The 25,020-nt window shown below is 40.6% G+C and overlaps 1 long non-coding RNA gene across 1 annotated transcript in view; it reads left to right on the plus strand.

The window, feature by feature from the left end:
* Positions 1-24,673, plus strand: part of LOC148055545 (uncharacterized) — a 56,954-nt gene extending 32,281 nt beyond the window's left edge. Inside the window, exons 3-4 of the long non-coding RNA XR_015705318.1 lie at positions 18,522-18,638; positions 24,314-24,673. This is a non-coding gene — a long non-coding RNA (uncharacterized LOC148055545). The remainder of the gene's footprint in view (positions 1-18,521; positions 18,639-24,313) is intronic.
* The last annotated feature ends 347 nt before the right edge of the window (positions 24,674-25,020 follow it).

Below are 25,020 nucleotides of genomic sequence, written 5' to 3' on the forward strand. Positions count from 1 at the left end.
TTAGTCAGGCTGGTCAAATATCTTTTCCCCCATAATAGCTGGAAGCCACAAGAAATCCTGTAGTGGCTAATTATAAAATTATCTGTCTCTAAGGAACATTTCTTCTTAACTGCATGAGCTGGCTTATTCTCTCAGGGAAGAATGTTTGATATTCCTCATACAATTATACAAGGGAGCTTAGAAAGTGCTGAAAAAAAAATCCTTTTTTAAAATAAGAGGATATAAGAAAATTATAAAATCTATTTTCAGCTGAACTATAGACATAAAATAACTAATGTGGAAAGCAGGCACAAGGTGGAAAAAAAATCTTCTCTTCCAGATTATTTTTTTTTATTACGAAGAGTGGATGTGGATTGAGTATTACCTCTTTCAGAAACAGTTAATAAGAGTGTATTTCATACTGACTGCCAGGGAGAACAGGGAAAATCAAGACTGGCAAGCCTCTCCCTTGCCTAGACCTAGACTTGGTAGGTCTAACCCACTATAGGCTTGCACCAGAAGGACAAAAGCGATTTTCAGCTAATCTCAGACATGAGAGCTTGGAAAAAAATGTCACAAACTTCTTCTAGTTATAAAACCTCTATTAAGATTGTAGACAATAATATAAGTTAATTGAGCATCGCTGTCCCACAGAGACCATGTAAAAGCATAACCAGAGCTGAGTCAAGACCTTCTGTGGTTTTGAGTCTTATCAGTTTGCATAGCATGGTCCACACCCTGAGGATGGGCTGAAGGTAATAATGGGTCTAATTAATCAGCTACTAAAATTGTGCTGTTATGGCACACAGAGGATGTATGCAGAAGGGGCAGAAGCCAGTGCTGACTGTGATCCTGAGAGGCTGTCGTTAACATTAAAATAGGAAACCCCACCTCACTGGTCAGCACTGGCGAATCCCGAGAGAGAGTGAGCGCTGTCTTGCTGCAGCAGTGAGCAGCACATGTTGAAGACAGTAATCCAGCTGCTTTCATGCTTAACTTGATGCTGCTTCTGCCATTTTTCTCCTCAGCCCCTTCCTGTGAGATAACCCTGGGATGCAGCGAGGAGTTCAGTGCTGCCGCAGGGCTGACCACGTCAGTTTGGGGTGTTCAGCCGTGCCTTGGGCTAGAGCCTAGCGCTGATCTTGTCTCAAAGCCAAGGAAGCCTGCACTACGCGACGCAGGGTTCACAAGGTTGTGACAGAGCCAGTCATAGCTGGGAACACCAGAAGAGCTGGATCGCTGCCTGCAGTTGTCCATAGGGGTATTTAATCACGTTTGCTTGGCTTTCAGGGGCCTGGTAATTGCCTAGATGGTATTTTAAGAAGGTGATTGAGTGGATCAGCCTTTCACACAGGGCAGAATGTTTCAACAGGCTGATGGAGGCGTGGGGAGTTGTTGGGCTCTGCCACCTCAAAACATTCTGTTACCATTCTGCTATCATGTGCTGTGACCAGACACCAGGAGCAGAACAGGCACATCCATTCAGAACTGCCTTGCACAAGCAGGTGCGATGATGTATGCCTTTGGAAACAGGATTGGGGAACAGCCTATTAGTGACTACAGCCAGGATATTTATGATTTGAAGGAGGTACGTAGTGTTTAAAGCAATGGAGTACACGTAAGAGACTTTGATTTGGAAGAAAAAAACCCCACCCACTTAAATGTCATATATGCAGCTTAGAACAGTTTTTACAGTGTTTAAGTTATAACTATGATGAGAATAATTGAGCGTATAATGAAAGGGGTGAAAATCTCTTCACAAGGTTTCAGCAACTACAGGGCTATCAAAATGTTGCTTTGCAAAGTGTTAAGTTGGCACACAGAAATTAAGTGATTTCTGAAAGCCAAATATCTGCAAAGGTACTGAGGTTGCATATAAATTCTGAAACGCAGGGGATGCTGCTGGAGACAGGTACGGCGCAGTGGAGCGTAAGAAATGCAAACTGAATTGTGTAGCATACAAGCAGCATTAAAGTAATGTATCTCAGCTTCTAGTCAGTGAACCCAAACATGTTGTACATTATACAGACTGCTTAGCAATTTGCATAATTATAAACTCCCCTTGAAACAGTAAACATTACTGCAGAATTCAGTAATACAAAAAGCAACATTAATATGCATTGCTGATTTGATTTTTTAGTATTTCCAGGGTCTTTAAAAACACCCAGGTTTTGGAACAGGCAAAATAGAGACTTTTTCAGTAACAAGTAATCCATGTTGGAAAGAAATGAAGCATAAAAATAGGAACTTTCAGTTTTAATATAGAGTACTTTTCTTGTTGACTTTTGAAGCTGTTTCTGGTAAAGTTTTATTTTACACTTCAGATACGATCTTAAACTACTCTAAAGAGTATTCATTAAACCACAGACTGCCAATATGTGAGGGAGTTCAGGAAAGATTCTCTCTTTTTGCTGCGGATAGCAGGCAATATGATTACATTAGGGTACTCTGCTGTGTGGCTGTGGAGCAGAGGAGCTGAATTAGCAGCAGAATACTAATATTGATGGTACTTCACGGAAGACTGCAGAAGAGCTCTTTCCAGGGAGATTCAGGGAAGAAATATAGAAGTTTAAATATGAAAATGAAAGAGTTCTCAAGGAGACAAGAATAAAAAATTAATCCTTTTGTTAACAAAACAAGAAGAGAATGCTGTATTGGGAACTTCTGTGAGCTTTATGCCTGGTGTGGGGAGCAGTTAGGGAGGGAAGCTTATGCACTGGTGGAAACTGTTGTCCCCTTTATCCTCAGGTGACTTTTGTAACAGCTTCAGGTAGATCTGTCATGTTTTCTGGAGAGTAAGTGACCCCACTCATGCAAAGGCTGCAGAGTAAATTCAGTCCCAACATTGGGTGCTAAGTCTAACTGGGAGGCAGCCACAGGAAAAACAGCTTTTTGGTAGTGGCGCTCAGAGCAGAGTTTCTCAGAGGTTGCCTACTGATTCTGGTTCAAGTACCGAAAGATTAATTAAGGAAAAAATAATGCAAAGATGAATCGCTTACAGAGTCTAAAAATAAGCGCTTAAAAGGATGCATGGTATGTTAATAATGCTGGTGCATCAGTGCTCTGCCTGTTCCTTTGCCCTCAGCTATTTCATTGCAGGGCTATTGTGTGAACTCTGAGAAAAGCAGTGATGAGTTTGCGTTTTTACCTCTCTGAGCATTTTGAGTCATCCTTCACCATTCCCCATTCCAGAGGAATAATCTCCTTAATTCCGGTTTTTTAAAAAAGCTTTTAGAAATTAAATAAATACAGCAAGCATCAAACAAACAAAACAGAAACTGTAAGCTTCTATGCAAAAGAAATAATTACCCTGGCAGAGAAAACGACCTCTAATATTTTCTAGCAAGAACATTGACATAACATAAGTAATATGTAATCTTGCTTGCTTTCTGTTCCTAGCAAACAGAAGAGCTGCTAGCTCAGGCAGAGCAGGATCCAGTTAATTTCCTCTATCCTCAGGACAATTAGAGAAGTTGAAAAATCAGTCTCTGTCAGGCTTGTCCGTGGGTATGGGTTGTGTGTGTGGTGATGGCTGTGGTGGTGGTGACGGCTAATAGTAATTTGTTTCAGAAAGATAAGACCATTAATGCTGTATTTTGTCCATCTGTGCAATAATATTGTGATTAAGATAAGATCTCCAAAAGGTTCATTTTAAAAACTCTGTTTACAAAATTGTGGGAGACTCAAATCTCCTTCTCTTTATTTTCTTATCCGTTTGCAGTCTTCCTATTAGTGTAACCAGGAATGAGGTTTACCTGCAAGTGATCGCTAACTGACTAAATCCACAGTGACACTTTATTTATATGGTAATTTCAGGAGGGTTAGGAGGGTGTGGACTAGGAACATGTGCCAATATTTGAATTCAGTTGTATTTCTGAGGCTTAATTTGGACCACTGGCTCAGCTTCTTGTTCTTCCCACCTTTCGTGGGTAAGTTCTGTGCAAATCTTGTATGGATTTAAGCTTCTGAGCTATTGAGCACTAGTTAATGCAGATAGTGAGGCTGTAGGGCAGAGGCTACCAAACTTCCTGACCCTGAGAGCCATTTTCTAAATTATTTAATGGTTGCTAATAGCCATATCTGTAAGTCTCTCTGTGTCCCCTTACAGACCAAGACCTTATACTCCATTGTCCCTATACCCATTGCTGTTCTGAAACAAAGATAATTTTGGCAGATGCTGCTATTACATTTTATAGTAGAGATTTCTGGGTTCTACTGAAGAGTAAGGTTTTATTTGCTCATTAATAAGCATGCATATTTATGGTTTAATGCGATTTTCTGCTTAACAAGTTTCTCTTCCCGTTCCAGAGGCGCCAGTGTTTAGATAATGTTGTTCTGGGAATTGCCTGTTCCCATTTCCTCAGCTTGTGCCAACCTCAGGTTCAGCAGCCAGTGCTCACTCTCCTGCCCTCCCACGCTTCTGATTACAAACACCCTTGAGTTATTCTGCACTTGGGCTGATTTTTTTTTTCCATGTAGTGTTTCAGGCGGATCCCTCCAAGCAAATGCCCTAATTTGAGGTTATCTAATTGTAAATGGTCTCAGTCACTCTGGGAACAAGCTTTTAGTAGTTTCTGCACCAATTACAAAACTGAAAATGATCCAGCGTTCATTGTTATTCTCCATTTACGAGGGCTAACAAAGGTAGGTGGAATTTTGCTGGTACTGTACACACATAAGCAAAGAATACAACCCTTGAATTTGCAGAATGGCACATGTGCTGTGTTTGTTCTCGGGCTGCGCCACTTTTACTCCTGCCTTGAGTGCAACATCAGCCTGAACAAACCAATCAACACCATTTTTTCTCCCCCACTCTTGCTTTTGGTAAGCTTTTTAATTATTTGAGTAGACATCTTGATTGAGTGGGCCCAGCTGTTCAAAGGTGCGGACCTGGGCCTGCCTCTCTCTGTGCAGGTTGGGTTTGCGCGTGTCTATACTGTTCTCAGAAAAATTCTTTGGAAAAGTTGAGAATCATTGCTAGGTACCCAGAGTCTCATTTTGAAATAAACTTCATGTAATGAGTAAACCCAAGGAGGTTGTTTTCAGTGGCTTAATAGAGCTTATGTGCCTGGATCAAACAATATAAGTAAGAAACAATTAAAGAAAACTGGGTGTTTTCTTTAGCGTTCTCCAGGGTGCTGTCAACAGGCATATTTTGCTGCCTGCAGTCTGTCTATTACCAATTGTTACCTTTTAGCACAGGTATTCTTTTATTTCCCTGCCCGTTGTTTTAGTTACTTCATGAATAAAGAGAATTTAATTTGCCTCAATCTTAGAGCTACTGCATTTTTAAGTAATTGCAACTGATACGGGACTGTCAGAGCTTAGCTTTATAATATGTATTAGCTGCTCCAGCCGGCTCTTGTAAACAACCTCTTGCAGTAATATTTCATTTCTATGCAGCTGGAGGTTTGCCTGAACATGCAGCATACATATTTTAGCCTGGAATAGTTGAAAGTACATTTGAAAAGCAGAAATTCAGGAAGTCGGTACTTGCGCATACTGGGCAGTGTTAATGTTCCTGTCGCACTGAAACAATTTTACAGCCGCTTATTTAAAATTAATTTGTGGATTTGAGTCTTGCAGGGGACTTGTAAATAGTCTATTCTGGATTGGAGAGCAAACTGCCAGTGCTTACGTAAGAGGTGCTTGGGGAGCAGGCAAGGACGGAGTATTTCTTCCAATCTATCCTCCCTGTGCTCTCTCCCTGCCTCTCCTCCTCCCCCTGGGCTCAGTGAAACTCTTCTTCATTAGCATCCTTTGGAAGATGATACATTGTTATCCTCAGAATTGGCCTTTCCATACTAAGCGTACAGTTTGCTGTTTGTGAAGTAAAATGTGGGTGGGTGGGTGCTCTTTATTATTGCTTTTTTCTAACTCACTATGTTATTTTTGCCAAAAGGCTGCTCAGGTAGCCCTACTAGGAATTGCTTATAAAACCAGCCAGCACAGAGACTAGAGAGCTAGTACAGTAATTGTCTACCTTGTCTGGAATGTAATTAGCCAGAGAGGTTTAGGGAGCTCTGAGGCTGGCTGAGCAGCGTGGCCAGTAGAGTGTGGGCCTCTGGGCGTGTGTATGCTTTCAGGCCAAACTCCCCTCTGATTTCAGTCTAGTCAGATTTCTTTTTTTTTCTGGTTATAAAGTTGGCAGGTTTTGCAAATATTAAGGCCAAATATCCTATTAGGTACACGCACCTCTCCTCTCTTAATTACCGTATTGGCACATTGAGTAAGCTTCTATCAGAGCATTTGAGGACATGAGTCACTGCTTTCAAACACCTTTGGGGAACAGCCATAGTACTCACAGCTGGAAATTTGGCCTTAAATAGTTCTTAAAGTACATAAATCATATAGAAGCTATAAGTGTTCTTACTGTGGTTTCGCAGGACCACAGATTTTATTATTTGACTTACCATTGTTCATTTGTGCTTTGTGCTTACATGGTGTCTTGTCAGAAGCTCTTATTCATTTACAAGCATTAACTAAACTGTTCACCTCTTGAAAGATAGGTTCAGGTGCTGTACGTGGTTCAAAATTCCTCCTCTTCAGTGTCTTTTTGAATTGTATCTTTTCTCTGTTCCTGTGTCAGACCTGCCCAGGACAGAAACTGGTACATGAAGGTCCTCCCTTCATTCAAGGTCTCTTCTCCTTCGTTCTCTCTCTGCATTACATCTGCTGTGGTTGACTGGGAGCTGCCATGGCCACCGCTTCCTCCAGACCTCAGAAAAAATGTAGGTGATGTGAGAGCTATGTTACTCCCACCAGTGGTGTGATAATGCCAGGAAATTAAATGAGTTGATGTAGACACACAAAGTGAGAATACAAGAAAAGCAATTATATTGACTAAGTAGAAAGTGCAGTCAAAGTAAAACCACTTGGGAAAAGAGACATGGTTTCCCTCTCTTGTCTCTTTGTATTATGATAATCTCAGGAGACACAGGATCTGTAAGAAGAAATTGCATGTTTTGACTGTATTTATGAGGAAAAGTGGTATTGTAGCAGTAGTCTAGTCCTAATCTTTTGTCAGTGCTTATTGTCTGCATGTTGTTGAGAGTGACCAAACCAACAGCAGGCAAAATGGTCAGTTTAATAAAGTATTTAAGAAGCGTAATCTGACCCTGAGGATTATTGGAAGGATTGACTTTACTAGAAGAGCGCCCATTACATCTTGAGCTTGATAGGCTGTACTGTTTCACGAGTTGTTTAGCGGTTTTGTGTACCTCCAAGACTAAAATACCAAATAGCTGAAGTTCTTGTGCGGAGTGTTTTGTTTGCTGTGCTGTTTCGGTTAGCAGCAACTCATGTGTGTCCTTTCCTGATAATGGGAGAAAAAAACCTGGGTTTTGCCTCTTTAATGTCTTAAGGGAACATAAGTTTTGAAGTTGCTGTGGTTTGTGCACAAGGGCTCCAAACAAGATGGGTTCAAACAGTGCCTGTGTTGCCCTTGCTGTTGTTTTACTGTTTCCAACATGGTGAAGTAGTCAACAAGAGGAAAGGCAAGTGAATTTCTTATAAAGACAGCTTGTCAGAGGATGAGAAAAAGCGATATTGGAGAATTATTCTCTCTAGTGTTTTTTTGGTCTTAATAAGTGAGGTAAGTGTCCATGGAGAAAGTTGTGGGGTTTAGCATTTCATATGTCTAGTGAAAGTCATGAAATAAGAGTTTCCTGTAAAAATGCTTTAAAACTATCCCCCTGAAGTTAGATTTTTTTTTTTTCTTACATTCTTACTCACAGTTAGAAGTTCAATAAAATTAGCTCAGTGAAATCAGAATGGGGCGTTTTCCAGTTCATAGTGTAATGCTGAGAGGGGGAATATGACTCCTAAGCAAAGATTGATCAGTTACTACTGCTCTAGAACTGATTAGTGTCTTTTCACCTTAAAATCCATGACAGTCTCAAAATTAACATTTTGCAGTACAAAAGAGAGTAGGGATTGCCTTCTTTGGTAACAGGTGGAGCTAAAACATCCAACTCGGCTCAACTCTTATTAAAACCCTTTCTTTAATACGGAAGATACCTTGCTGTCTCATCCTGCACTGCAGAACCCAAATCAAACTAGTAAACAAACAAAAAGAGAAGCAGAAGGGAGCACAAAAAGCTGCCCCAGACTCCTCCAGTGTCACTGGTCCTTCACAAGCCCATGAAGACTATAACACAATCTGCCACCAGCTCCCATTTTAACGTGGAGCTACATGCAGAAAGCTTGGCCGAAAGGATCTGCCTCTCTGTAACTGAAGATCTTAGAAGCTGAAGGCACTCATATTTGACATGAAAAGCATTTTTTTCAATCCAATCTATTTGTGCCTAGCATCTGCCTTTGCTACCTGCGATGCTCTTTAAGGAGTGGGCAGGTTTCTGAAGGTCCAGTTCCTGATCAAAGTTGGATTCTCAGTGCTGTCCACAGCAACCAAGTAATTAGGACATAATTTAAACACAGAGCTGATTTATCCCACTGCTGCACAGAGTTTTGCAGTTATTCTTGAGAGGTGAGTGTGAGTGAGCCTCGTTACAGCAGTTTTAGAAATGGCTAACCTCAGCTCTGGGTCACTGCCAGGCGGAGGATCGGCAGGAAGGTTGGTAGCTGCTGCCCCAGAGCAGCGCGCTGGTCAGAGCGGAGCCGTGAGCCGGTGCCCCGAGGAGCTGGAGGTGTGTGCATGGGCGTGCGTTCGGGGATGAGGAGCGGTGACCGCTGGCAGAGAGCTCAGGGACGTGACCTGCTGAATTGCTGCTGCGAGATTTGCCAGTGGTTTTCAGGAAAGGCAAGCGGAATTATCAAAAGTACCTGTGTGATTTGGGAGTTTTTCTCTATGAAACCAACGGCACAGGCTCGTAAGGGGATGCTGATACGCCTTTGCTGGCAGACTTTGCTCCACCTACTCAACTCAAGTCCTGTCTGAGGCGGGGGCTGCGCCGTAGCCGTGTTAGCAGGCGCCGAGTCCAGGCCGTTGTATCGTGAGCCTCGAAGGGGCTCATTGGCTTGGCCTCAGCACTCTTAACCACAGATACACAGCTTTCTGCTTTTGAGTTGATTCACATCTAGTGAGCTCAAAATACGGGTTGAGTGAACTTACGTCTGCAGCCATAATAATAAGTAGACAAACCCCAGAGTCACATTGGCGTATCTGGCACTGTTCATCTTTGAGACTGTGATGCTCTGCTGACTTCAGTAAGTGAGAAAGAGAGAAAGTATACATTTGACATTATGCTCTTGTACATGGAATATTTTGAACTGAAAATAAGTTACCAAATGAATGGGACAAGTTGCCATAATCCTAATTGTCTGATAATTCACGGCTGCTATCTGTCCAACCAAAAGTTAATTCTAAAAGTGAGAGGTGATTTCAGGAGTGTTTCTTTGTATCTCCTCGCACTGAGAGTACTTCAGTCACACCAGAGAACTGAAAGAACAGGCTGGTGCTTCTTAGCTCCTTAACCAGAAAACTGTTCCCAAAATATTGATTGTCTGAGGCCATAGTAATAAGATCCCAACTAAGAAGCCTAAAGATTCAGTGTCTTCTAGTGTCTTTTTACAACTTTTTAAATCCCTTCTCCAGCAATAAGGGGGGGGGGGGGGGGGGGGAATGCTGCTTAGAAGCTTAACAGTGACATTTCTTTTCTTAGAAAACTTTATCTTTTTTCATTCTGTATTCATTGTCCTGTTTATTCCTGTGGGCTTAACCATGAGCAATACACTCAAAAAAATCTTTATTTTTTTAAGGAAAAGGAAAGTTACTACTTCAATTCAGTGTTTGGCAGTGGGGTTCAGGAGGGGAAAATCAGCTACAGATTTTATTGTCTGTGGACTAACGGTTACTGTGAATTCTTATAAAATACAGTTTGCATTTGGCATTTAGTTTCAGTAAATAAACACAGATATTTTAAATACCTGTTACTCCATGCTTAATTTTCACTTATCAAAACTTTATTAATGAAAAAAAAATTGATGTTATGAAAGAAACATTTCTGGATCAATGGTCTAATCTTTTAAGTAAAAATTTTTTGGCAATAATCGTTTCCAACAAGCTCCTTCTTGTAGAGCTGAAATGTTGGGGTGTTTTTTTTCAGATTGACATTTGCTCTTCTTTGGGTTGATAAAAAAACTGCACTTATTTTATCTAAACAATAAAACATTGATTGCGAGAGGGAAGAATACTTTGCAACAAAAGATATCAGCGATGCTCGTTTCATTACTAATTTCTTACGACAAAAACTGCGAAGTGAGAGACCTGTACATCTATTTAGATGGTTAATTACTCTCCATAAAATAACCTTCACATTTGACAGCTTGTTTCAGCTACAGCTGTGAAACCCTGCAGGTCTTAATCCCTGTTTCAACCACTTGGATCAGAACAGAAAGGAAAGTTCCCCTCCTGTGAAGAGTTTTCCGTTTCCAGCCTTATTGTATGTCTTTATTATAAGCAAAGAAAGGTTTTTAAATGCTGAAAGTCCAATTTACAGAAGCTGAGACATAAATTTCTTCTCCTTTACAACAACGAACTTTAATGAATAGGGTTTTTATCTGTTTGATCACTTTTTCTTAATGTGATTCCTTTTTTATTTTAGCAGATTTTTTTTCTATAGCACAGCATGCATTTGGGACTGATTATCTAAAAACAGACAAAATTAACTTTCAGAATTTCTTAAACCTGTTGCCATATGACATCTATTTTATTAAAGATTTTTCAGCCTCAGTTGTCATGGCGTAGAGACTTCACACGGCGTGGGGCTGGCTGTGAAGACAGACCTCGCGCTCTGAGTCCGAGGCGCTGGTTGGCAGTCTGGAAGGTGTGCTTGGCCCCTGCGTTGGCCCGGCCGGGGGGCTTGGGAAAGCCCGTGCGGAACGGTCGGGGGGGCGGGTCTGGGTGCAGAACAGAGGTCAGTTCTGCTGTCTTCTCCATGCCTACCGCTGCATGACCATCGAGAAGGATTCATCTTGAGAGCAGCTGGTTTCTGACATAGGGAGATCCCGGGGATTGGTTACTCAAAAGAAGACAGAGAGGCTTTTGGTTTGGAAATACAGTGTGTGCTCACATCTCAAATGTGTGGATGCATACTCTCATTTTCATGTTTGAAGGCCTAGAAGAGAAAAATGATCGAAGCACAATTAAAAATAGCATGAGAGATTGTATGTGTGTGTACCAACGTGTATCAGCACACTTACTGCTTTTTCCTTACGGAAGGTCTGAGGAGGACCTGAATTCTAAGGGAGTTCAGTTTTGATTGGCAATATGCTTTTTTAATTATTAGTATTTATTTGTATTGAGTATTTTCTAGCAAGAGTAAGCTGTGGGTTAACCACGGACTTCCATTTAGTGTTACTTAATGCATTTCTCTGTGGTCAGGATGGAGTTAGCAGTTTCTCCGTGGTCTCCCATGACAGGCTGAGACTGATGAACCACTTGGCATTACTTCAAGGCTAGTGTTATAATCCTAATGATATTTATTCAAGGTCTGATGGTTCAATTGAATATGGCATATCAGTCAACATAATGGGGTAATGGGACAAATATTAAAACTAAAAGTTCCTCTTCTATTCCTGTCCTGACATTTGGATGATCCTTCATCCACCAGGCCCTGTTGTAGTCATCTGGTAATGCTCTCTGCTCTTCTTCCTCATTTTCCATCTCCACCCAAGCATTTCCAGTTTTGAAGCTAGTTTCCCATGCCTTATTTTGAAAACATTCCGGAGCCTTTGTGAGTGTATAATGTATCTTTCAGCTCACAGTATCTGCTGTGCCAGGCTGCTTTATAGCTTGGTACTTTGTAAATCACTTTGGAACATCTTGTACATAAATACACTGTCTGAAAGAAAACTTTGTTCGCTGTCTTCTTCAGGTGAATTACCACAGCAAGCAATTTCTGCCACCACCCTCTGTCACAGTTTTTGTGCTAACTTTTTAAGAATTTCTGTTGTCTTTTTCAGCATAAGTTGATGAAGGATAAAGAGAATAGATAAGCCTGTAAACTGTATACTATGCCAAGGTGTCCTCATTTAAAATATCTGGCTAGGTAGAACTTCGAATATTATTATTGAATGTATTCAGAATGGTGCTTTTGAAAAAAAAAAATAATGTAAAATTTTTTTAAAAAATATTTTTAAACTATCATAGATAGTTTAAATGTAGATTAATATATTGCTGTCAGAAAAGAGTAAAATAATGATGCTGCCCACTAAAAACACAAAAAGTTGGGAAGCCTTGAAGCATACTAAAAAAATCGATAGTTAACCCAGTCCCTCAATGACCATTTCATAGTGCTCTTGTTATTCTATTGTAATAAATAATTCCATTTACAGAAAGCGATGATGGATACAGGATTTTAGAAATCTACAAAGTGTGTTTTGACCATCACTTGACAGTGAAGAGATGGTTATCACAGTATGGAACAGAGGAGCTCAAGTCTTTGTGAGAAACACCCAGGGCATGTCCCTTGGGTAAGAGGATAGGAATGAGGTTGTCATGTCAAGGTGAGGAAAGCAATTAAAAGAAACTATTGAAGAGCTGCAAGCAAAGCTTGACTTAACAAAAGGTTACACAGAAAGGAAGTTCAGGACTGTTGTAGGCAGTGTAAGTGGAAGAACACATCCTACAAGGGAAGAAAGACAAGGCTGCAAAGAGGTTCAGATAAGGCTACAGGCTCTTTCTTACCATCACACATTCTGTTTCCTGGAATGTTCTGCAGTACTTCAGTAATGCATATAAGTGCTATGAAGTAATGAAGAGGAGGTAAAACGGATGTAAAGTTCTCTGCACAGAGAATGTGGAGCTTTCCCTTTCTCAAGTAACTTCCAAGGCAATATTTCCTTGAATGTCATAGCTGGATTACATGACTGCAGATCGATGCTGAACAAAATCGCCGCTAGTTGACAAGGTTTCTCTTCTGTTTTCCAAACTGAAATTAGGAAAATATATAGTCTAGTTTGTCCTTCATGGCTCATGGCCTTGCTTGACTAGTTGGGTAGCATTCTGTTTAGCACAGAAAGCTTAATGACCCATGGTTCTAATTTATAAGCAAGAAATCAGTTTTTTAAAAAGGCTGTCTGCAGAGCACTCTTTAGATTTGCCTGCCTAGACCTTCTGCCAGCCCAATCATGGTGGCATATTCTGATACCACTTGTCACTATTTATTTGTTTATGCAGTAGAAATACAATGCCTAGAATTATTACCCTTATAAACAAGAGCGCAGAAACGCTTGTATTCATTTTGGGCTGATGTGAAATCTGTCCTTCGGTTGCGTATGTGCATGTAAAAAAAGAAGACTTCTCAAATGCTCGTTGACCCAATACTTGATGTGTAAATAGGGGACGGAAAGTTCCACTCCAGTAAAAAAAAAAAATCTGTGCAATTATTATTATTTCAATGAACTCCGTTCTTGCTTATGGAGGCAAGTAGCCAGAATCCATTCTATACCACCATATTGCCTTTTGATTAATTGCTTTTAGTCTTACTATTGTAAACAGTATTAATGCCTCTTGATGCTATAATTGTGTTTACTGCACAATGGAGCAGCTGCTGTACAAAACTTTAACACCATAACTGCATTTTTTATTGAATCTGTCTTGGGTTTTTCTTTTTTTTTTCTTTTTTTTTTTTTTTTTTTTTGCTGGAGCCAACTTTTAAACAGCTTCTCTGTAACAATAATTAATAGGCTTTGGTGCTTGTCATTTCATTCACCTAAAGAACACATTTTATAATTTTATAATGATAATGATTTCTCATTAGTTGTGGGGCTTTTTTTTCCTGGAACTACATAGATTTGGGGGATGTTTTCAAAACGCTCAATCCCTGTGCTACACTTGAAGACGAACTTCTAAGATGGTAATGGTGTTTCTCCTTGCCAGATGGAACATACAAAGGATTAAAACAAAGATGTTGGCACAGGTAGAAAAGCCACATTTATGTAAGCCATATCCTCCCCGCTTTGAACGCGAATGTGTGAGTCTCAGGCTATAACAGAAGTGAGCTCTGAAATAAAGGTAGTTAAATTGTTCTAACTCTAAAATAATGGAAAAATTTCTTAGTCTTTGTGTTGCTTTATCTACATGTTTTAACTAATTTCTGTAGCTAGTTAAAAATGAAAGAAGAAATAGAAATTCTTGATTTGAGACTTGCAAAAAAAAGGTGAAAAAGTAGAATACCCAGCCCCCCCAGGTCCTGTTGTTTTGTGGAGTAGCTCCTCTTGAGCACCCTCAGTGCTTAACCTACGTTCAATAAGTCGTGTGTGTGTCTTTGTCACTTATTTACGTGGTAAGGGCAGGATCTTAGCTTTAGTGTTGTCTTTGATATCAGCATTGAGACTTGAGACTGTACTCCTCCCCTGATATCTAGATGCAGCGTTCATTAACATGTACAAGTTCCGTTCTGTAAGAAGAAAAAAGAGGGATATTTCTAGAGTTTCAAAGAAATTCCAACTTGTGTATCTGTAAGCTATCAAACATTTCAGTGTCCCAACACTTGCTCAGAGACCTTTATTTTTCTAAGCTTTTTTCCAAAGAAGAAATTGCGACTGAAATCTAGAATGTTGCCTTAGGGGGAAGTGGGACTAGATTTCCTGTATTAAGGATGCGGAGGAGAGCTCTTCTCCTAGACTACGATATTTCTTGGGTCTGCCAGACTGTTTGCTCGTTACTTGTCTAGAAAATTATTAACAGCAATTGTCCTCTTCTGAGCTAATTGACGCTGTATTAAAGCAGCGTTGCCGTCATCGTGTCCCCCCCACAACACTTACGTTGGAGGTGTCACTATTATGAACACTGGAACTTTCATAAATCTCCATTGATAGGCAATTCTGTAGGACCGGTCCATCAGAAGTGGAAGATCCAGACTGATGCAGCTTCCTCTTCTCCCACTGTCCGTGATAGTGGTCATCCTCTTAATTGTGTGCATGAGCTAGGTACTAATCAGTCTCGCATTTTTCATAATAAGAGAGGATAGACAAAGAAGCAACTTCTAGCTCCTTTTGGTACTTGAGAAAGTAGTGGCAATCTTTGGATTTAATTTAATGATTTCGTTATACTTCTACATAGAATTTGGTTTATTAATAATTGTATTGTGTGTTTCGCCAGTTTCTGTCAATACGTCTTTTTGTTCCATACTGATAGTGAAGAGCAGCAATATGCTGTACAGAAAAATCACAGATCGCAGATAGCATCAAGAGCATACACTTTAAAATTATGTATTTTAATTAGACATCGATGTCTGGTATGGACTATGAATGCTTATTTGCACACCTGCAGGCTATTTGATGAGAAGAAACCCAAAGTATCTGGAGAATTTGTCTGCAGATGGAGTTTAGTGATTTAATTTAATATGGCAATCATGCAGAATGTATCGATTTTATAAGTATTGTGGAATTTGTATGCCACATAGGTTCTATGTACTTAAAAGCTGTTCATTACATAAATAACATTAAATTCCCCTTCTGTTGATTTTCGTAATTGATTGAAAGATGAAGGGATAATTTTGACAATATTAAAATCTTTGTGAGTGGAAAAGGTTGTTAAAACCCACCTTGACTTATAAAAACATTTTAAGACTTACAAAGGACTGAAACGGTTATCCATGAGGAAAATACATTGTACAGCAAGCTCATTTTGGCTAAGGTGTACGTGAGGAGTCACATCAAACAGTTGGAGGACAGCGAAGTTCACTCAACTTTCCTAATTATTATAATGACCTTGTTTGTTCTGGAGTTCAGTTTTGTTCACAGACTTTAAATTAAGAAGCATTCCCATGCCTTTGTAAAATAACTGTTTTGTCCTACCTGTAAGTACTGAATGAGATGATTGCAGAATCTTGAAGGTTAAGGATCACATTAACAATTTTCCGTAGCAATGTTGAAATTTCGTGTTCCAGGATGTATGATTCACCGTCATTCTGTACTGCTCTCCCTTACCAGAAAAGCTCTCTGTTGGGAAATGAGGACTGGGAACGAGACCTGTGTTTCGTGTTAGCGGCTTCTCCTGTCTTAAGTTACGTGTATGTGTTCTCATTGTTCTCTTGCTTTCACGCAGAGGAAAGGGCTGAAGCAAAAAATGTGCGGGAGAATTATGTACGGGGAAGAAGAATAAAAAGTGATTTTATTCCCAGAATTGCTACGTGCTCTGCTGCTTAAACTATACATCCCTTTCGAGGTACTGATTGTCCTTGCAAAGGATAGCTTTGTCACATCCACTAATCTCGCAGATGCAGCATGCAGTCACTAGTGCCTCCCCTTCAGCTCCTCCAGCAGCACGTGAGGAGGGGATTCATCCCTGTAAGCTGCAGCCTTGTACTGCAAGGCCCTTTCCCTTCTGGTATGCAAAAACTGATGCATTGCTGCTGGGAGGGAGGGAGCCTAAAGCCCTTCTACTTTAGAGTCTTATTTAGGTCCTGATACCTGCTCTGCACTGCGAATTTAGGTCCTGATACCTGTTCTGCACTGCGAATGTTTATTTCTTCACCTATAGGCATCTGATATAAGGACTTGCAGGGCACCAAACCATGGGCCTGGAGATCAGATGTATAGCCTGTTTTATAGCTTTGTACCATCTGGAAGAAATTATACCTTGTGATTTATGCCTGGATCCCAGCTCTCTTGCTTTCAGCATCTCTGTCAGGAAAAATCCGTTCCACTCAGACTCTTTCTGTTTGCTTGGAAAAAACACCATACAGCACACACTGCAGTAGTGTCATGAGTTTGTCGCTCCTGAAATAATTTGGCTAGGCAAATGAGGTGAATCAAAAAATGAAGTTAGCGTCAGAACACGCTAATTTCTATGGGTTAGAGAAATAAAAGAGTGGGATTGGAATATGAGAAAATGCTTTACCTGAACAGCATCAATTCCGTGCAAACCACAGAGGAATGGTTTGGAGGGACCAGAGCACACCCCTTGCTGAAGAATTACCATCCCGCCAGCTAGGATCTACTTTTACAGCTGGTCAAAAGCAATGACTCTAAACCCTGCTTCTTTAATTGCTCATTTGGCAACACTATCGCTGTGAGATACTGTGCAACCTTTCACTGTAATAATAATCACACATAAATGCTACATGCTTAGTGCCTGGTAATAAGGAAATCCTGCCATGCTGTTTGACCACCAGGCATGATTGAGTGACATTGCACTCACTCTGCTGATTTTCATTGGGTACAGAAGAATCTAATAGCAGAAAAGAGGTTACACCAGGTGGGTTTTTTTCAGACCCTGTGCAATCTCTGACATTGTGCTCAACTTCTGAATAGTAAATATTCCTTTTCAGTTTCTGGCCTTGTCAAGAGGATGAGGCACTCGGATTACTCTGAATGTATTAGTTAATGTGTCATCATCAGGCTTTTTCTCAGTGGCCTGGAAGTCTTGAAGACCACCGAAGCAGTTCTGGTAACAGGGTAGGGAGGCTTACTTGGCTGATGTGATGAGAGAGGCTTTGCTTTACGATGTTCTGTAAATCCACTGTGTTCTGTTGCTTCTGTAGAGCTGCTGTCAAAGGAAGTCAGCATAACTGAATTTGGTCCATTCCCTTGATCCAAAAATGTGTTGCTATTATTTCTGTACTTTCACTATTTTTTCCTCTGCTATCTTGAGGTGAGATCTGTATGTCCTTAAGGATAATAATGGGAAATAAAAGGTAAATGTGTTTGGTTTCCTAGTAACATACAAGGTGCTACTATTTGGCAAATAAGCCTTTTAAGCATATTGCTGAGAAATTCAGTATTTTGTTAGTGAAAAATATTAAAAAATAATCAATATGAGCTCTGTTTTTTGTTTTGCTATTTTGTTTCCCAGTCAGTGTAGTTTATAATAGCATCAGGAAAAAGTGTTGGCCTTTCTTCTTTGAGGATGGGTACAAACTGTCTCATCCATAGGAAAGCACTACATCCTCCACTTTAAGTCTTTTGACCTACCTTGTTAAGTTTCCTATATCTGCAAGAAGTAGGAGTAACAGGATTAGAAACTTAAGTCTGGTCTCGTTATAAGTAGGATGATCCTCCCCACTCCCAGCAGAGTCCCTGACAGCTCCCTCCCTAGAGTATTGCTCTTTTTCACTTTCTTCAATACTGTGTCATTCATTCAGCTAATTGGGCAGTTTTAACTAGGTCAGCCGGCTCGTTCTCTGGATCTGTCTGGCAAGAGCAGAGGTACGTGTAGGAGGGCAAACTGAAATATGTGTGATTCTGTTGGCTTTAGCCCCTGGTTTATTGTCTGCTAACACAGAATTGGGCTTCAGTTTCTGTCAAACCGAGTGCTGTAAGCCGCAGCCACACGTGCACAAGCAAAGAAGTGTTTCAGAACCAATTGCACAAATTTTATCCATCTTTCAGTTGTAACTCCTCCTTGGCGTATCATGCACTTATTGATTAAATAACTGATTAATGAAGAGAAACAGCTGTTCTTTGATCTAGAAATGCAGTATACTGTTGCCAAAGCAAAGGGAAGCTCTCTGTGATCTCTGGATATTGCAATGTAATACTGTCTACAGTAACAGGATATTAATTAAAGATAAATGATGGTGGAATCATGGACAGCAACTGCTTAGTGGAAAAATTGTCTTTTCGTGTTCCAGTTAGCACTGAAGAGATTCAGAGTGATGTGCTGTGCCACAAATGAAACAGCAGACCTGCATCTTGGACGTCTGAGAAGGGCAGAAGCAGAAAGTTTTATCCCAGCAGTGCAGATACGGGTAGGTTTTCATCTTATATATAGAGGCTGCTTCTTACACAAAGCAAGACAGACATAGTAACGCGTTCCTTTGCCTTGACTTGGAGCTTCTAGAGATCTCAACTTGATAATTGAACAGCTTAATGATGCAAGTAAGGATTAAGCTAGCTTAAAAGTATCAGAGTTAGGAGGTTGATCTGGTTCATGACATAAAGATTTTTCCAGAAGATTTACTTAATTCAGCAGGATGTATTAGCGTAGGTGAGGTCTTCCAAAACAGATAGCAGACAAATGTAAAGCATGATTAAACCAGGTTCAAAATCAGCTTGAAAAACAAATCACGTAGCTTCAGAACAACATGCTAGATCAATGTTCAAAACAGTAGTGGATGAGAACTGTGATCCAGAAACAAATGTTCATTTTAATAGGTGAGTTGTCATAAACCAAAAATCCCACCCTCAGTAGAAAGAGGAAGAAGAGCAAAAAAGGGGAATCTTGTTGCAGGTTATGATAAATTCAGAACAGATGCTCAGCAGGCAATGATTAATTAAATTCTATTTTTTTTTTTTTATTTTAGAGTTTTAAGGGAAGGGTTGCGATAAATATATTTGCTGTTAGTCCCTGGTGGCATACTTGGAATAAGAAGTCATGCCCCAAAGATCTTGCAATCCAGATAGGTAGTTTAAAAAGTGTCACAAAGGGATGCAGGTCACACAACAAGCCTGTGGCAGAATGAAAACTAGAAAAGGTCTCCCAAATGAAACCCAGTGCAGACATCACAGTTTTATTTTGACTTTTCCACTATTGGCAGCAGGCATCCATGAGAATAAGACACTGTTAACAAAAATGGGCACGTGTCTTCATGACTAGATCACCACCTTGGGAACGGAAAAGATAAAGGAAACATATATTCATCTCCAGATCTTTCAAACTTACTCCTTTTTTTTCATATTACGTTAAAAAAAGTCTTCTAATTAGAAATGCATTGCTTTTCCCTCCGATTGAACTTGGAACTATTTCAGGAAAAGAAACGAGCTGGCAGTGGGAACCCAGAGTTAAAAAACAATGTTCAAGTCAATGGCTGTGTGAAGAGTAACGAAGTAAATTCTTGCTAACGTTTCATGTCTTGATCTTTCAGATCTCTCCCTTTTTGTTGTTGTTGGTTTTTTGGAGTTTTTGTGGGTTTTGGTTTTTTTTTTTTTTAAGCTTCCTATTCCCAACTATCAGTTCTGCTCAGCAACTTTATTAACATGTTTAGCATTCCATTTCAAAGACTAGACTTGTACCTTCTGTGTCACTGTGCCTCCCCTGAGGGAGTCTGCCTTTCCCAGACCAAATGCAGACGTGTAGCTAGTGTCAGCTTCAGCATCACTACCAGCTTTGACGGTCACCGGTTTACTTCAGCTCCTGTAAGGCTGCTCTTCTTTCACCCGCAGGGGTGGCGGTAGCTCTGAAGGGTCGTGGTTGCTATAAAACAACTGACCAGCTGGCCGAGCGCCTGCGGACAGGGATTTCTCCACAGGAGCACTGACCTATGCTGTATGCTAATGTGAGAATGTGCTAAGCCTCTGGCTACCAATAATGAAAAGTTCATATGTATAGTTGCCCAACATAACATGCTTTGTGTAGCTGTAAACCTGGATTTGACTTGGGATTCGTGGTCCTCGTGATATTGAAATTCAGCTTGTCTAACTTATTCATGTGCTACATCTGAGTATTACGAAGGGTGTACCTGTGTCAGTACCTGCAAGCTTGTGCTTTGGAGAGAAGACACTTAACAGTTAAAATATTTAACTCTTTCTCCTCTGAAGGCTTGTTTTAAAATCCTGGTTAGACGGCAAATGAAAACTACCTTGAATGACCCTAGAAATTTGCCATCTCATCTCATGCGTCCCTCGCCATGCAGTTCAAGGCCTCCAGCTCTTTGGGCAGAGTTCAGCAGATACACGACCTGCACAATGAGTGGGTTTTATAGGTCCTGGGCAAAGCTGGGTGCAGCAGTGGGGGGAAGGAAGGAGGAGGTGGCAGAGCCTCCTGTGTTGTTACTTGCAATGCTGTCAATCCCACGAGTAAATCCACTCCAGCTTTCTAGATGGTTCACCCTTTGCATGAGTTGTTATTCTGTGTCACTGAGTGATATTTCAGGAACCAAGTCAAACATGTTAAAAATAACTATCTTCTATCATTTATTTTTATGAATTTGTATTATTTTGGGCAGCAATTACTGGCTGACTCAGTCGCTGGCAATGGAAAAGTGTCATTCTAAGTAACTCAGGCCAAGATTTGAACAAGAATGAGACTATTTGATAAGACGTCAATAAGTGAAGGTTGTAGCCTTGTCAGTGGTGACATTACCAGTTCTATCGTGTCCTGTGCAAACTGTCATAACCTTTAAACAGGGGCTTCAACAAGATGAATTGCTTATGTCAAATAAAACGGTGGGTCAGAGCTAGACTGGAATAAATGGAAAGTTCAGTAGGCTCTTATTTTCAGGGGCGGTAAATCGACTCAATGATTAAATAAATAAATAAAACATTTCATAAAGATTGTAGTACAGCTTCTTTGGCTAAAGAACCTGACTTTGGGACTCGAAGAGACATAAAGACAGAATTTTAATGGTTCTGTGTACTGTGCCGCTTGTCTTGAACAGTGTGAAAATCCTAGATGCTAGAAGAGTTGGATGTGTGTTTCTGAACTGATGAAAAAGTAAGGTGATTAGTTTATTGTGGAATGGGTAATGCTGTATACAGTTCTAAAGGTAGGGTCCACTGTGCATCAGTTCTTGAATTGGAGCAAACATCTTTATACTATAAAACTTCTCTGCTGTTGAAATAATTTCTCAGATGACCCCACCAATCAATTTTTAAAGTTTTTGTTTTCATTTGAGTGAAATTCTACATTTAATTTAAAAGCAAAAAGAATATTCATTGTGTCCAAAGATTTCCTCTTCTTTTGAATGAGCAGAAATGCCTGCAGTACATGCAGAAGTAAATGCGTATACAAACGGCTTGCTTCACACGTCTGATCTAAACGCAGAAAAACAGTGCACCACATGGTAAAAGCCTTCTGCTTTGCAGAAAAGCAGCTGCAATTCACCGTCCGTGTTCCTGAGGATGTCAGGTCAAAGAGCTAAAGCCACCTTGCAAGTGAGTGGAATTGGCCTGAGAGAGAGTGCAGCCAGCACACCAAGAGGAGTATGAATCAGCTTTTCGTGGAAGTGGAACTGGTTTTCTCTGAATCTTCTCTGAATCATTAAAGCTATCTCAGAACCAGGTATTTACCCAGAGGTGTTCTGTGCAAATGTAGTCCACAGGATTAACATCAACTGAAAAAGCGTTTAGAAGCTGATAGAAAAGAGGTGACAAACGTAACGAGGTGTGCAGTTTTTAGCCAGTGCACAGTAGTGATGGCAGCCGCTCTTTTGTAACTGTTCGTATCCATACAGATGATACCAGGTACTTATTATTTCTCTCTGTTAAGACCTAGGGGGCTTTAATCTTTTTCCTGCAGTGTGAACCATTCTTTTTAACTCTAGATGTGTGGTTTAATAATTTCTACTTCACTTGGACACTAGAATGGCACCTGATGTGTTTTCTAAAGCATCTTCTTTGCAAGGCTTTTAAAACTTATTTTTGTATTTGTTCTTTGATGTAAAAGATTTTTTTTTTCCCACCTAGCTCATAATACGTGAAAAGCAAAAAAAAATACAGGTACAATAGTAATTGCCAACTGAGAACATTTGACAGGTTCTTTCCACTAAAAGAACACAAAGGTTTTCATATGGATTTATACTAATCTCTTTTAGCAAACTGATCTTACATTAAAGATTTTACAGCTAATACATTTGTTATATCAGAAAACTGTCAGACGCTTTGAAAGTTCCTCATCAAGTTATCTTCACTTTATGAAAAATAATAAAAAAGAACTTTTTTTATTTCTAAAGGTATTTCATAAAAATGTCCACCTTGATAATCTTGTATAGAGAAAGTGTCTGTAGTCAAGATAATAGTGACCAACTTCTGTGACAGTGACTCCAGATAGCAGATAAGAAGTGGAGAAATAGTTGGCAGTGCCCTGGCTAACGCTCCCCATAGCTATTATTCACTTTCGCTGTCTGCTGTGTCTATTCTTGTTTTCCTCCTTTATATGCATTGTCTTACGGTCACCGTACCTCTTGGGGTGTCTTTTTTTACTTCCAAATGGTAAAAATCCACACTTGTCTGTACTTTTGGGCCATCTAAAAATAGTCTAGATAGCTTTTGATGTTGCTGTCTTTCAAGCCTCACCTAAAGAATGACTTCATGTTCGTAGAACTCATTGTGCCTTAATGTTTATTGCTTATTTTTATGGTAGAGGAGCTGAAATGGGTTATCAACCTCTAACTTTAAAAAATCTGTTGTAATTATTGATATCCATTCTGTTCATAACAGCTGTAGAAGTAGTCTTGAAAACAGTGGACCACTACCATAATATAGTGCAACAGGGGAGGCTTTTTGTTTGTTTTTTCATTTGCTGAGATTTTTCATGTGAGGTTATTCAGCCAGGGCAGTAACCTGGAAGCCCATATTTGCTTTTTCAAATCCTGCAGAGAAATACAGTATTCTGAGCAGCATAAATAATGTAGCTTTTTTTTCCATCCCTGCCATTAGCAGAGAGGAAAAAAAAGCCAAAACCAAATTTTCTTGTTAAAGTTAAGCAGTCCTGGAATTTAGCGGGGAATTTATAACATCTAGTCATAGGGGCTAAGTGCCTCCTATAGCCCCTGGAAAGAGAGACAGGATGATCCTGCTCCTGAACAGCATCTACTCTAGTGCCTAGTTAACCTCGTCAAAGTCCGGTGCTTGCCCTGGATCCTTTTCACAACTATACTGTAAATCCTTATGAATTTAGCTCCCTTAGCCTCTAGCGTTCAAAGCGATGAATTTTCAAATGTTACAAGCTGCAGTGCAACTGTTACGCTTACTTTCAAAGAATAATTTTTGCCTTTACATTTGGGCTAGTTCCTAGCTGATCCCAGGAGGTCCGTTGCTCTCCTACCTGCATATTGCAAAAAGCGAGAGAAAACCTCGTTGAGGTGGTTTTCTTCAGAAGTGCCTCAGCAGATGCTGAGAGGCGGAGGGAAAAGCAGGAGCGCTTGCAGCGCAGTTGAGGTGGACAGGTGAGGATGCTGAAGGTAGGGCCAGCGCCCCGACGCTGGAGGTCCTGAGGGGAACTCCGGAGATGCGTGGTACATTCCAGCACCGGCTTCGCCCAGTTCAGACAATGCATACTGCATCTGTCAGTATGACCCAGAGTGCTCTACTGGTCTTACCCAAAACAAATTTATAAAGAAAGATGATAATACCTTTTTGTCTGAACTCAGCGCTGCTTCGTCTTCCAGTAAATACACTGATTGGTTAACCACTACTGAGAAACACCATCCAGTGTGTATTATACATAACAGAAAAGACCTATTAACTGTTCCGTGCTGAAAGACTCTCATCAATACGATGCCATTTCTCCCGAGAAGATCTGATTCCCCCTCTCCTGTATTCTTTGCCACCTTTAAAATGTTCTTTTAGATCTCCACCAACTCCAGAGAGTGCTTGTAATGGCAGCAGTGTGTTCCTCTGCTTCTCCTTTGAATCTTCATTTAGTTACAATCTTTAAAGACGCCGTGTATTTTCAGTGCTCTGGAAGGCTCCTTCCTTTTTTCAGATCCTCGGCAAAGGAGGGACAGGGTGTGCCGTGTCTCAGCGTCTCCAAGTGGCTGAACGGTGTCCTGGGGCTGCAGAGCTGGATGAGTGACTTCTGACCTGCTGCCGAGAGCATTAGGAAGCTGCGTTAAACATTCAGTCTTACTCTCCTTCGCCTCAAGTTCCAGTCCTACTTGGAGGTGGCTCAGCAGGGCCATTTGCAGGAGCTGAGCTCTTTAAAACTCAGCCTGGTCAGCTGAGGTCCTGGCTTTGGGTTCCTGCATAGAAGGGCAAGTTGTAGGGGAAAGCAAAGAGGGAAGGTTGCGAAGAGCAGCCTAACACCTTTTCAGCTACGTTGCCAGCGTTTGAAGGCCTAAGCAAGCCGCACTGACTGCTGCCGCTGGGGTGGGGGCAGGAGGTGAAGGTGGCCTGTACTTCGGGGCAGGCAACCTCCCAGCTGCAGCTGAAATTTGTTCTCCCTCTTACCAGAACCATTTCCTGCACGGCAGCACCGAGACGGGAGGGACGTACCTTCGTACGGTCTTTCTAAAAGACAGACTATGGAACCTGCTCCACCTTAAATGTCTCGGGGTCCAGAACAGCAAGTATGTTTTCTGTCTGGAAAAGTATAGATAGATTTTTTTTCCCCTCATAGAGTTACCTGTGTGTCATGCCTTTACATCCACTGGCTGTCCCATTTTACATTTGTAGACTCCTCTTCCTCAAAAT

This window comes from Nipponia nippon, unplaced genomic scaffold (assembly GCF_047370975.1).
Source record: "Nipponia nippon isolate SJK-2023a ecotype South Korea unplaced genomic scaffold, ASM4737097v1 scaffold_21, whole genome shotgun sequence".
NCBI lineage: Eukaryota > Metazoa > Chordata > Aves > Pelecaniformes > Threskiornithidae > Nipponia > Nipponia nippon.